This window comes from Armigeres subalbatus, chromosome 3 (genome assembly GCF_024139115.2).
Source record: "Armigeres subalbatus isolate Guangzhou_Male chromosome 3, GZ_Asu_2, whole genome shotgun sequence".
NCBI classification, from domain to species: domain Eukaryota; kingdom Metazoa; phylum Arthropoda; class Insecta; order Diptera; family Culicidae; genus Armigeres; species Armigeres subalbatus.
The window spans coordinates 265,419,949-265,434,287 of NC_085141.1; the positions used below are offsets into that span (position 1 = coordinate 265,419,949).

General features: G+C 38.0%; 1 long non-coding RNA gene across 1 annotated transcript; it reads left to right on the top strand.

Annotated features, from left to right (window-relative positions):
* Positions 1-741: 741 nt before the first annotated feature.
* On the top strand, positions 742-1,585 carry LOC134219502 (uncharacterized). Its single transcript, XR_009981582.1, has 3 exons — positions 742-867; positions 929-1,423; positions 1,489-1,585. It is a non-coding gene; the product is annotated as an uncharacterized LOC134219502 (long non-coding RNA).
* Positions 1,586-14,339: the final 12,754 nt, after the last annotated feature.

The window sequence follows — 14,339 nt, forward strand, 5'->3', positions numbered from 1 at the left end:
CTTTTACCCCTTAAACGACAGATTTCAAGTATGCTTTTTGTTTTTCTTTAAACATGTAGCTCTTAAAGGATCCTATAATTTTTTATAATATTTCATTGCTCTAAATGTGAAATAGGTGACGTGAGAGCCGTGATTTCGTTCTCATGCGTCGCACTTTGTATTAAGAACAATGATCTGTTTGACAAAGTTCTATGATCTTTTAATTATTATATGTTAATCAAAAAATCCGAATTGTAAATAACTTTTGAAAAAAGAAAATTATTTAAGCTCTTTTAGTGGAATGTCTTCAACTGTCATTAGACGAGTGTAGTACTACTCCATTTAATTCCACTACGTTTTGTAATATTTACAGATACGTATTTCGACCTCACCTCACCCGTCTTCAGTGTATCGAACTTGGTTATTCAGTTAACTATGTTATTTACTACACAGCAAAAAATAAAGCAATATCCATCGACGTAATTAAAGCAATGTACTAAAAAATAGATGTAAAGTTCGAATTTGAATGCATATTAACATCCATTTTGATGTAATATTACATCAGCTGCAATTTACACAAAAATTAGATTCACCAAATTCCTGTGTAATATTTGAATGTTGAAATGGTGAATATTACGCAGAATCAGATGCACATAGTTGATTCCAAATTGTTTGTGTCATATTACACAAAATGAATGTAATATTGTTTGTTTTTCAATCTAGCAACACTTTTCGCTTTTGTTTTGCGTAGCGTGTCGTGTCATCAATGAGGAACGTCACCATATTTGTTTTGTCGGTGAAAATTGTGTTCTGATTGCACAATTAACACTGATTTATAGTAGTGCGTTAGTTGTATTTCTTCATGTTGGCAGTTTCTTCTGAAAATGGGTAGGTAATTGTGAATTTTGTATTTGACAATGTTTCCGACAATTCCACTTTTCTTCCGTAGATTGAGGTCCCACTCGGCGCGATAAGTTCCGATCCCTTGAATGACGGTGCAGTAGAAGTCACGATCGAGCTTTTCGTACCGCGAAGGAAGCTCTAGCAGCTGGAAACTATGTTCACGGGTGTACCGCCGCCGGGATTCGACCACATTACTCCGCAACAGTACATCATATTATATGACTTAGGAGGCGGCCGGTCAGCCCCTGGTCACTGAGTCGACTATCCGGCGACAGACTGTTTGATTGTATACGTGGGCTACATTCCATTCGGTGTCACCCAGGAGGAGACGATGCAGTTCTTTAACGAACACCAGCCCGGTGTGGACCAAGCAGCTGCAACCCCGGTCTTGCTTGTCAGGTGACTCTTGACAACAATTTCCTTTTTCTGGAATCCGTTCGATTGACGATACTATTCAAGCAACGGCATTTACGTCAAGGGGTAGTATCCTGCACCAACCTGGCATGACCGACTTCACTGTACCAGCCGTACTACGGTCCAAGTAAGTATTTTTCTTTATGGATTTCGTTGCAAATAAGTAACCGACGTTTTTTTTTTGTTTTCCAGAAAAAAAATCTGCGGTTTGATTAGTACGGTTGGGCACGATTGTCCTTACAATGTCGTCATTGGTGGCTTGCCGAATTAGTTGAATGAGGATCTGGTGAGCAGGCTTGTAAAATGTCATCTGCATGTCATTTGACTAATTCGTTCATAACTTTCTTTAGAAACCAAATTTATTCCATAATTTTAGATGTACTCATAACTCTTGAGTAGGGCTACATTTTTGTCCAAGGGTACATTGCTCTAAATATAACATCTGAGGCTGCAGAGTGAAAACTCTCCAAAATGTCACGTGCACAGCAAAAAAAATATTAATATCCCATGACGTAACATTGGTCAATGTACTTAAAAAACCTATGTAATTGCCGATTTGATGTATTTTCAAGTCAATTCGATGTTTTATTACATAACTGAACGTAAAATCTAACGGAGAAAAATATTTTTTCGGCTGCACGCAAAGTACGTAACATTACCTTTATAAATCGGTAATTTCTTACACATAAAATGATGCACATCATGCCAGTTGGAAAAGAAGCGTAATATTACATACTTATGTTGTATATTATGTTAAATCAACGTGAAATTGCAGAACATTGCAGGAATCGCACTCAAACCCGCCACTCGAAACGAACTGTCAGTCAGAAGAAAAATTTTCTTGTTGCTGGTTGACGAACATGTCGGTGCGTGGAGAAAAACTTGTTGTGCGAAGCATGAAGCTTAAACAAAGTGCGTTTTAAGTGTTCAATAAATATAAAGCATGAAGTTTAAATATAATTACGGGAATCGAGTGTTTGTTAAGTTCAGAATGAATTAAATTAGATTCAAGATGAAAGGTAAGTTTCCGATCGGCAGGAGGTTTATTGCAATGTTAAAATGTTATTGTTGCAGTGATCGCTGAATTTCACGAACAAGTGTCCAGCCAACGAGTATTCCGGAGTTTATCGTGTCAGTGTTCAATTTTCGGTGTTTTCGGCCCTAAGCAAAACGGTGGAGGAGTGGTGCGACTGAACAGCTGCTAGCAGGAAATGGGAAACTCCTACGCTACCCGGTAAAACAACGAAAAAGTGATTATTCCTAATACAGACCCCATTCGATTTTGGCAACATTTTTTTTTTATTTTTGAAACCACTTGTGAGCCGCGTAAGGTGCCTGCCAGAGTAGACGCGTCTACGCGACGCTGCGCGAAAACTGCACGCAAAGGAGCAACAGTCAATAATAAGGAGCTGTCAAATCGTATGGACGCTTCGCTTCGCACTTCGCGTCTACTCTGGCCAAACCCTAAATCTCATAATTTTCGTAAGCAAAATGAGTTAGAGCACTGAACCGACGTAAAAACAAAGACAAGAAAAAAATTATAAAAAAATATTTTTTTTTAATTTTAAATTTTCAATTATTAATTTTTAATTTCTATCTTTAATTTTTATTTTTCATTTTAAAATTTGTACTTTTTAATTTTCAATTTTTATTTTGAAGTTTTAAATTGAAATTTTTTAATTTTTAGGTTTTGAATTAAAAATTTTAATTTTTTGGTTTTGAAATAAAAATTTAAATTTTTTATTTTGAATTCTTAATTTTTTATTTTTTATTTTTAATATTAATTTTGAATTTTGAATTCATAATTTATAATTTTTAATTTTTTTTCTTTGTTTAATATTTTGGCTGTGCATATGCACAGCACATGTTTCGAAATGGACAAATTGATATGAAATTTGCGAAAAAGAAGTAGGTAGGAGTAGAAGGTTGAGGGTTCGAGTCCCTCCAAGACACGTGGATTCTTTTTCGCAAATTACATATCAATTTGTCCATTTCGAAACATGTGCTGTGCACATGCACAGCCATATATTTAACAAAAAAATGGTTTTCGTACGGCCGAGTTGCCGAATAATATGCAATTAATTTTGATTTTTAATTCTCAATTTTTTAACATGTGCGCCAATTGATTTTTTCCCGGGACGGTGTGATAGATCGTTTTCAGCCGAGTTGCCGAATAATATGCAATTAATTTTGATTTTTAATTCTCAATTTTTTAGACATGTGCGCCAATTGATTTTTTCCCGGGACGGTGTGATAGATCGTTTTCAGCCTGCGGCTGCGGCGTGGCGGCGTCACGCCGTTGCTGATCGGCGGCGGCGTGGGTAGGCGTGAACCAGTTTCAAGCGCCAAAACTTCCGCCAGATTTTTCAATAGTTCCTAAATCAATTCTCAGGAAGTTCCACCACAAGTTTGTAAGGAAGTTCTTCAATAAGTTCATTAGATAGTTCATCTCGAAATTCCTCTGGACAATCCTCCTGGAATTCCTCCAGAAGTTCCTCTAGCAATTCCTCCGGAATTTCTTCCAGGAGTTCTTCCGAAAGTTTCTCTAGCAATTCTCCGTTAATTCCTCCAGAAGATCCTTCAGGAATCTTCCCGGAAATTCCTCCGGAAGTTCCTCCAGGAATTCCTCCGGAAGTTCCTCCAGGAATTCCTCCGGAAGTTTCTCCAGAAATTCATCCGGAAGTTCCTCCAGGAACTCCTCCGGAAGTTCCTCCAGGAATTCCTCCGGAAGTTCCTCCAGGAATTCTTCCGGAAGTTCCTCCAGGAATTCCTCCGGAAGTTCCTCCAGGAATTCCTCCGGAAGTTCCTCCAGGAATTCCTTGGGAAGTTCCTCCACGAATTCCTCCGAAAGTTCCTCCAGGGATTCCTCCGGAAGTTCCTCCAGGAATTCCTCCGGAGGTTCCTCCAGGAATTCCTTCGGAAGTTCCTCCAGTAATTCCTCCGGAAGTTCCTCCAGTAATTCCTCCGGAAGTTCCTCCAGGAATTCCTCCGGAAGTTCCTCCAGGAATTCCTCCGGAAGTTCCTCCAGGAATTCCTCCGGAAGTTCCTCGAGGAATTCCTGAAGGATCTTCCGGAGGAATTGCAGAAGGAACTTCCGGAGGAATTCCTGAAGGAACCTCCGGAGGAATTCCTGAAGGAACTTCCGGAGGAATTCCTGAAGCAATTTCCGGAGGAATTCCTGAAGGAACTCCCATAGGAATCCTGAAGGAACTTTCGGAGGAATTCCTGAAGGATCTTCCGGAGAAATTCCTGGAGGAACTTCTGGAGGGATTCCTAGAGGAACTTCCGGAAGGATTCATGAAGGAACTTCCGGAGGAATTCCAGAAGGATTTACGGATGGAATTCCTGAAGTACTTTCCTAAGGAATTCCTGAAGGAACTTTCAGAGGAATTCCTAAAGGATCTTCCGGAGGAATACCTGGAGGAACTTCCGGAGGAATTCCTGAAGGTACATCCGGAGGAATACCTGGAGGAACTTTCGGAGGAATTCCTGACGGGTCTTCCAAAGGAGTTCCTGAAGGATTCCTGAAGAAACTTCCATAGGAATTCCTGGAGGAACTTCCGGAGGAATTTCTGAAGGATCTTCCGGAGAAATTCCTGAAGGATCTTCCAGAGAAATTCCTGAAGGATCTTCCGGTGGAAATTCTGAAGGATCTTCCGGAGGAATTCCTAAAGGATCTTCCGGAGGAATATCTTGAGCAACTTCCGTAGGAATTCCTGAAGGAACTTCCGGAGGAATTCCTGGAGGAACTTCCGGAGGAATACCTGGAGGAACTTCCGGAGGAATTCCTGACGGATCTTCCGGAGGATTTCCTGAAGGGTCTTCCAGGTAAATTCCTGAAAAATCTTCCGGAGAAATTCCTGAAGGAACTTCCGGAGGAATTCCTGAAGGTTGTTCCAGAGGAATTCCTGGAAGTTGTTACGAAGGAACTTCCGGAGAAATTCCCGGAGGAGTTTCAGGAGGGATTCCAGGAGGAACTTCCGGAGGGATTCCTGAAGGAATTTCCGGAGGTATTTTTGGAGGAACTTCTGGAGGGATTCCTGTAAGAAGGGATTTCTGGAGGAACTTCCGGAGGAATTCCTGGAGGAACTTCCGGAGGAATTCCTGGAGGAACTTCCGGAGGAATTCCTGGAGGAACTTCCGGAGGAATTCCTGGAGGAACTTCCGGAGGAATTCCTGGAGGAACTTCCGGAGGAATTCCTGGAGGAACTTCCGGAGGAATTCCTGGAGGAACTTCCGGAGGAATTCCTGGAGGAACTTCCGGAGGAATTCCTGGAGGAACTTCCGGAGGAATTCCTGGAGGAATTTCCGGAGGAATTCTTGCAGGAACTTCCGGAGGAACTTCCGGAGGAATTCCTGGAGGAACTTCCGGAGAAATTTCTGGAAGAACTTCCGTATGAATTTCTGGGGGAACTTCCGGAGGAATTTCTGGAGGAACTTCCGGAACAATTCTCGTTGAAACTTCCGAAGGAATTCCTGGAAATATTCTTAGATTAATTTTCAATGCCTGAATCATGTTCACGTCGAGCCACCAAAAATAAAAATTAAAGGAATGAAAATTGAAAATAAGAAGTTAGGGAACATCCATGAATAACGTAACGCTTAGAGATGGAAGGGGGGTTTGCCAGAATTTTGACAATCCATACCAAATTCTCAGATGCTTCATACAAAAATTGTGACTAATGGGGAGGGTGATGCAAATGGGCAATTTTAGCGTTACGTAATTAATGAATCTTCCATAAATGAATTGGTATATTTAAAAATTGGAATTCAAATTCAAAAATACCAACTTAAAAATTAAAATTTTCATATTTGAAATCGAAACTACAATTTAGATTTGATAATTTATTTGATTGATTGATTGGTTTTAATGAATTATTGGCAGTGGCTGATTTTCTACTCGCCGCTACCACATCCAGGCGCTATAGTATATGCGTAAAATAGCCAGCAGGAGTTATCCACCAGAAATTTGTATGGCGAAAGACATCTAATGTGGGTTTTCTCAAAATTAGGAACTTTTCATGAAAAACTATTTGGTACCGGTTATGTAGAAAGGTGTCCGCTACTACGCCTACCAAATATTTTTTCGATGAAGGTGCTTAATTTTGAGAAATCGAACCTTAGATGCCTTTCGCCATACTGATTTCAGAAAGTTAACTCCTAGTGTGCCGCTGTAAGCACGCTCAAAGCAGGCGATTCATTGATTTAAAACTAAAAGTATCATGCTTAAAATCAAAATAAAAAATTGAGTAAATGTATAAATTATTATTTGTAGAAACAAAAAATGTGTCAAAAATAAATAAAATGTGAAATTGTATCCTCTGAAAATATATTTTCCAGCATGAAAGAAATAATCCGAATTCCCCTAATCCTGCTTCCGGAAGCGAGATTCATCCCATCCGATTTTTACGTCGTTTATTCAATTACGTCGAAAATATTACGTCGAAATTGTATTACATCGTTTTAATTTGAGAACGAAATATCAAGTACGTCAACTTTTTACTACATCATTCAGATGTAATAAAGCACCTTATTTACGACGGGGATGATGTGCATCAAATCTGATGTGATATTACTTTTTATTTTTTACTGTGTGTCATTTGACATAATGTCATTTGAATGACATTTTGCCTCCCACGCCCCAGATTACATATTTACAGCAATGTCTTGTTAGACAAAGTTGTAGGCACATTTAAGCACTATAAGTTCGTCATACATCATGAATTGATAGCTACCGTCTGGAAAAAGTTCTGGGAAAATTACACAAACGAATGCAAATGACATTTTACAACACTGCTGGTGAGTACTGTTTTTGAAGAGTGTAAATCAATTATCTCTTCTTCTTTTTCTATGGCTTCATATTCCAACTGGAACTTGGTCTGATGGTCTAGGGCAGCTTTCGTAGTTCGTCTTTCTGTGTTATCTTTTGTTTTTATAATTGCTCGAAGCATTGCATTAAAATTAGCTGCTGTTCAATAGATTTGTAATGTATTTCTTTAATATCAGCACGGAATTTCTGGTTGTTAAAATGAACAACATTACCTTTCGGGTGTTTCTATATTCAGTCGTTGTTTTGTTGGCTTTGTTTGAACCGCTTCTCACAGAACAGAAGCAATCCGGTTCTTTATGGGTGGTACAAGAAGAATATCGGCACGGTGCTCAAAATATGAACCCGCGATTATCCTTCGATCACTTTGGCAGTGGAACTGAAAGGCAAGCGTATGTAGAAAGTAAAGTATGTAGAAATTTGTTATTATAAATAATGGGTATTATTTAGCTAGCAAACTGAATTGATATATAGAATTGAATTGACTTTATTATTTTAAACTGAGTATTTGCAATCGGTATGACAGACAGTGACTTCAATTTTTATACATTTTAACGTTTTGAGATTCCGAAAGAATAACGAGAGCGCGCGAAAGAAATCCTTTTGAGATTCCGATAGGAAACGCTCCTTAAGGAATCTATTTGCGGTTCCGAAAAGAATCTTTGGGATACAAAAAAATCGTTTCAGTATTGCGGAAAGAATCCTTCAGGGATTGTGATAGAAATACTTGTGTGATTTTGATAGGATTGCTTTCGGGAATCCGATACGAATCATTGAGGGATTTCGAAAATAATCATTTTTGGATTTTGAAAGGCTTCCTTTGCGATTTCGGGAGAAATTCTTTTGTTTGGGATTCTGAAAAAGTTCTTTTGGGATTCCGAAAAAAAAACCTTTTGGGAATTCTAAAGGAGTCCTTTTGGGATTCCGAAAGGAGTCCGTTTAGGATTCCAAACAGATTCGTGTAGGTATTCCGAAAGAAATCCTATTGGAATTCCGAATGATATTCTTCAAGGGTTTCCGACGGAATGTATTTGAGATTGAATGTTATCCTAATAAGATTTTGAACCGAATCTTCTTGGGATTGCGTAATCTTTTTTGGGATTACGAAAGAAATTTTTCCCTTTTTCATTCTTAAAGGAATACATACTTTTGATTTTCCTAAACGGAGTCATTTTAGAATTCCAAAAGAGGTATAGGATTCCGAAATGAACTTTTTTTTGGATTCTGAAAGGATTTCTTCCAGGATTCTGAAAGCAATTCTTTGGGATTCCAGAATGAATCCTTTTGGAATTCCGAAAGGAATTATTTTGGGATTCCGGAAGGAATATCATTTACAGATTTCGAAAGTAGTTCTTTAGGAATTATGAAAGATTCATTTAGGGAGGGAATCATTTAGGGATTGCAGAATGCATCCTTTTGGGATTCCGAAAGGAGTTCTTTTGGAATTCTGAGTATTTTTGGGATTCCGAAGAAAATCCTTTTGGAATTTGAATAAGAAAGATCCATTAATTACGAAACGCAAAAATTGGCCATTTCCAAGTCACACTTTTTGTATGAAGTATCTGAAAATTTTGTATTGGTCGTCACCCTTCTAAGCTTTACGTAATTTATGGATGTTCTCAATCAAAGAAAGGATCTTGAAAGGAATCCTTCTAAATGAATCATTCTGAACGGAATCCGGGTCACATTGGAGTAACTGCAACCAAATCGAACTGATTTGTGTTACTAGGGTTCTAAAGGGAATCCTTCGGGGATGCCAACGGAAATCATTTGAGGATTTTAAAGTGAATCCTTCGGTTATTCCAAAAGGAATCCTTAGAGGATTCCAAAGAAAATGTATCAGAGATTCAAAAAGGAATTCTTAGGGGATTCCAAAGGGAATTTTTCGGAGCTCACAGCGGTAATTCTACGGAGATTCTACAGATAATCCTTCAGAGATCAAAAGGTAATCCTTTGGGTATTCAAAAAGGAATCCTTCGGGGATATTAAAGGGGAATTTTTCGGGGATTTCAAAGGCAATCCTTCGGGGATTCCAAAGGCAATCCTTCAGTGATTCCATATGAAATTTTTCGGAGATTTCAAAGGGAACTCTTCGGGGATTTTAAAAGAATGCTTTGGGTATTCCAAAGGGATTCTAAAGAAAATCCTTTGGAGATTCCAAAGGGAGTCCTTCGGGAATTCCAAAAGTAACTTCTAAAGGTTCCAGCAGGAATCCTTCGGTGATTTCAAAATGAATCCTTCGGAGATTCCAAAGGGAATCCTTCGGAAATTCCAAAGGGAATCCTTCGGGAATGCCAACGGGAATCATGCGAGGATTTGAAAGTGAATCTTTCGGTGATTCCAGAAGGAATCCTTAGAGGATTCAAAAGAAAAATTTATGAGCGATTCAAAAGGGAATCTTTCGGGGATTCAAAAGGGAATCCTTCGAGGATTTCAAAGGAAATCCTTCGAGGATTCCAAAGGGATTCCAGTAAGGGGTTCCAGAGGGAATCTTTCAGTAATTCTAAAGGGAATACATCGGTTATTCTAAAGGGAATACTTCAGGAATGCCAAAAGGTATCTGACGGAAATTCCAAAGGGAATTTTTCGTGACTCCTAACGGTATTCAAAGTAAATTCTTCGAAGATTCCAAAGGAAATCCTTCAGAGATTCAAAGGGGAATCCTTTGAGGACTCCCAAAGTAAATTGATCGGGGATTTTAGAAAGAATGCTTCAGAACTTCAGAAGAAAATCATTCGGGGCTTCCAACGAAAATCTTTCGGGGATTACGAAAAAAATCCTTCGAAGCTTCCAAAGAAAAATTTTCGGGTATTCTAGTGGAAATCTTTTGAGAATTTGGAATCCCCAATGTATTTCTTTCGAAATCCTTGAAGTTTCTCCGGCAGCCGCGAAGTATTTCCTTAGAAATTTTCAAAGGATTTACCTCGAAGGATTCACTTCGGAATCTTTGAAGTATTCTTTTTGGAATCCCTTTTAAGGATCCATATTGGAATCACCAAAGGATTCCCTTTGGAATCCGCGGAGGATTCACCCTGGAACCCCAAAAAATCTCTTTGAAATTCGTATCGGAATCCATTTGAAATCCCCGAAGGATTCCCTTTAAAATCCATGAAGAATTGCCTTTAAAATTAGCGAAGGATTGCCTTTGGAATCCCCGAAGTATTTCATTTGGAATCACCGAAGGAATCTCTTTGGAATTCCCGAAGGATTCCGTTTGATTCTGTTAAGAATCCTCGAAGGATTTATTCTGGAGTCACTGAAGGATACCCTCTGGAAACCCTGAAAATTCCCTTTGGAATCCCTGAAGGATTTCTTTTGGAATCTTCGAAGGATTCGCTTTGGAATCCTCGGAAAATTCCCTGTGGAATCCATAAATATTTACCTTGGAGTCCCCGAAGGAATCATTTTGGAATAACAAAACGATTCCCTCTGGAACCCCTAAAAATTCCCTTTGGAAGGATTCATTTTGGAGTCGCCGAAAGATTCCCTCTGAAACCCCTAAACATTCGTTTTGAAATTCCTGTAAGATTTCCTTTGGATTCCCTAAAGGATTCCCTTTTTAATCATTGAAGGATTCCTTTTGGAATCTCCGAAGATTCTCCGAAGAAATCTTTTTAAAATAACCGAAGGATTCCCTCGAGAACTACTAAAAATTACCTTTATAATCCCCGAAGCATTCATTTTGGAGTCAACGAAGGAGTTGGAGTCAACCCTGTAGGGATTGAGAGGGGTATGGTAAAATATATATAAACTGAGTAGGAGGGCACATACATTGTTTTTCTTGAGAATGTAAATGTAAATTTTTTATTCGAGACAAATAGCAAATTTATTTGAATATATATATTATTTGTATATCGCGTGGAAGATATTTATGTGTGCGCTGATAAACTAAGTTGATTAAATCTATAGATTTCAAAGTGTGGATTATTAGTAGTGTGAACTAGAAAATAATTTTCCGAAAGGTAATCCCTGATAGGGTAAACAATCATTCCCCCGAGAGGGTATCCCTGATAGGGTTAACAATCATTCCCCCGAGAGGGTATCCCTGATAGGGTAAACAATCATTCCCCTGAGAGGGTACACAATAATTCCCCCGAGAGGGTAAACAATAATTCCCCCGAGAGGGTATCCCTGATAGGGTAAACAATCATTCCCCCGAGAGGGTACCAATGTATGAATATGTGAGCAAATAGTTGCGTAGAATATTGTTGATGATTTGTTTTAGATTTAGATGCAAGATTGATGTTCTAAAGCCTGGTAGGTTATATCCGTGACTACAATCCGAGATCAGTGGTTGACTTGAGTTCAATGTTAGAAAATGTAAACAAAGAATGAGAACATGAAAGTAAATAGTTCCGTAGAATATTTTTGATGATTTGTTTCTGATTGTAATGCAAGATTGATGTTCTACAGCCTGGTAAGTTCTATCCATGACTGCATTCCGAGATCATTGGTTTATTGGAGTTTAGTGTTAGAAAATGTAAACAAAGAGTGAGAACATGAAAGTAAATAGTTCCGTAGAATGCTTTTGATGATTTGTTTCGGATTTTAATGCAAGATTGATGTTCTAGAGTCTTGTAAGTTCTATCGATGACTGCATTCCGAGATCAGTAGTTGATTTGAGTTCAGTGATAGAAAATGTAAACAAAGAGAGAAACATGTAAGCAATGAGTTGCGTAGAATATTGTTGACGATTTATTTCTGATTTTGATGCAAGATTGATGTTCTAGAGCCTGGTAAGTTCTATCTATGACTGCATTCCGAGATCAGTGGTTGACTTGAGTTTAGTGTTAGAAAATGTAAACAAAGAGTGAGAACATGAAAGTAAATAGTTCCGTAGAATAATTTTGATGATTTGTTTCTGATTTGGATGCAAGATTGATGTTCTAGAGCCTGGTAAGCTCTATCTATGACTGCATTCCGAGATCAGTGGTTGACTTGAGTTCAATGTTAGAAAATGTAAACAAATAGCAAGAACATGAAAGTAAATAGTTCCGTAGAATGTTTTTGGTGATTTGTTTCTGATTTTAATGCGAGATTGATGTTCAAGAGCCTAGTAAGCTCTATCTATGACTGCATTCTGAGATCAGTGGTTGACTTGAGTTCAGTGTTAGATAATGTAAACAAAGAGAGAAAACATGTAAGCAATGAGTTCCGTACAATATTTTTGATGATTTGTTTCTGATTTTGATGCAAGATTGATGTTCTAGAGCCTGGTAAGTTCTATCCATGACTGCATTCCGAGATCATTGGTTTATTTGAGTTCAGTGTTAGAAAATATAAACAAAGAGTAAGAACATGTAAGCAAATACTGGCGTAGAATATTGTTGATGATTTGTTTCTGATTTTGATGAGAGATTGATGTTCTTAAGGCTCAAGGCTCCATAACTCTGTTTTGAAAATTAATGACGTTATTGTTTGTTAGTATTGGTGAGACAACTAGTACGAAAAAGTGACGAAAATTTGAGGTGGGTGGAAATGGGGTGGTAAAAGCTTGTCAGCTGCTACATAATGTTGCCAGCTGCAACAAAATGTTTACTTTTGAGCATTTATGAAATATTTATTATATGGAAACTTATTTTAAAATTCTTCATACACCACTGGGCTTTCAACATACAGTGTTGGTGAAAGTACAGTAAAACACTTTGATTCTCCGAATATTTACATTTTATCCGGTAAAATTTCGTGCACCGAGCACACTGAGACAGTTTCCCAAATTAATGTAAGACGAAATTATGTCTTTTTTATTCTTCATCCGCAGACTGTTTGTTTGCTGCTGCGTGAGTCTCGTGCCATCCATCCACACTTTCTTGTGCGCAGTGCAAATAGAACAGAATCGAGTTGAATTAGGCTGTGGCACACAGCTTTGAAAGAGTGCTAGCCACAGATACTGATTTATTAGTTCTAATCTGTAAAATGAGTAAGGAATAATGAAATGTATATTTGCCACCAAAACCGATTATATGTTGAGAAATTATTATACGATTGTGGGGGGAGAACACAGTAAAAGTATGCGCTGTCGTCTGCTTGGTCGTGGCTGCTGCTGCGGCTGCCGTGGTTTTGTTTTTTTTTTGACTGCATGGTAGGATGAATGGTACGGTTAAATTAAATGTCAACCATTCTCCACCCTGCCTACAGAAGAAATCTTTTCTTTTTTCTGGTTGATTTGATTAATTCGACAAACCGCAATAATTATTTGATTAAACAAATCTGGCAACGATGAAATGATGATTCTTTTCTTGTATATGCATATAGTTGTTTGCGTGTCGACGGTGTCGACTAGCATATTCGATGTATTGTTTCGATATTTCTAAGTTGCTTTGCCGAGATATTGAGCGCACTATTTCACCTAATGCGGTAGTGAATTTGGGTGTTCCGAATTTTGCAACATTCACAATACGGCCGTCAAATTTGTCTCTCACTTCAAATTTTTTAAAGCAGTTTTCGTTGTTTTTTCGACATGAAGTGAAGAAATTTGTGTTCAACATCAAAGACAAAAGTGAAAGTTAGGTAGTGAATTATGTTTAGTTGAGATAAAATAAAGAAAACGGCGAGAAAAGAACGAGTGAAAAACTGAGTGCATGTTCAAAATAAGTGTATGCGTGTGTTTCAATCGTTCGGAGTTGGTGTGTGTACAATTAGTATACGAAAATTTGTCTAGGAAAAAAGCAGTTTTAAGCGCTTTTCAGTCAAATAATTAATAGTTAATTAGCTAGGTGAGTGAAAAATTCATATGAAAATACCATGAATATACGCTGACAGAGGTAAGTTGATGAATAGCAGTGAAATATTGAATTTAGTCTAAAATTGCATTAGTATTAGTGCGAATGAGAACAAAATCATCTTCATCATCAAATTGATTACGGTTTATAGAGCCTTAAGCCTGGTAAGCTTTGTCTATGGCGGCATTACGAGATCAGTTGTTGATTTGAGTTCAGTGTTAGAAAATATAAACAAAGAGAGAAACATGTAAGCAATGAGTTGCGTAGAATATTGTTGACTATTTATTTCTGATTTTGATGTAAGACTGATGTTCTAGAGCCTGGTAAGTTCTATCCATGACTGCATTCCGAGATCAGTGGTTGACTTGAGTTTAATGTTAGAAAATGTAAACAAAGAATGAGAACATGAAAGTAAATAGTTCCGTAAAATGTTTTTGATGATTTGTTTCTGATTTTAATGCTAGATTGATGTTCTAGAGCCTGGTAAGCTCCAT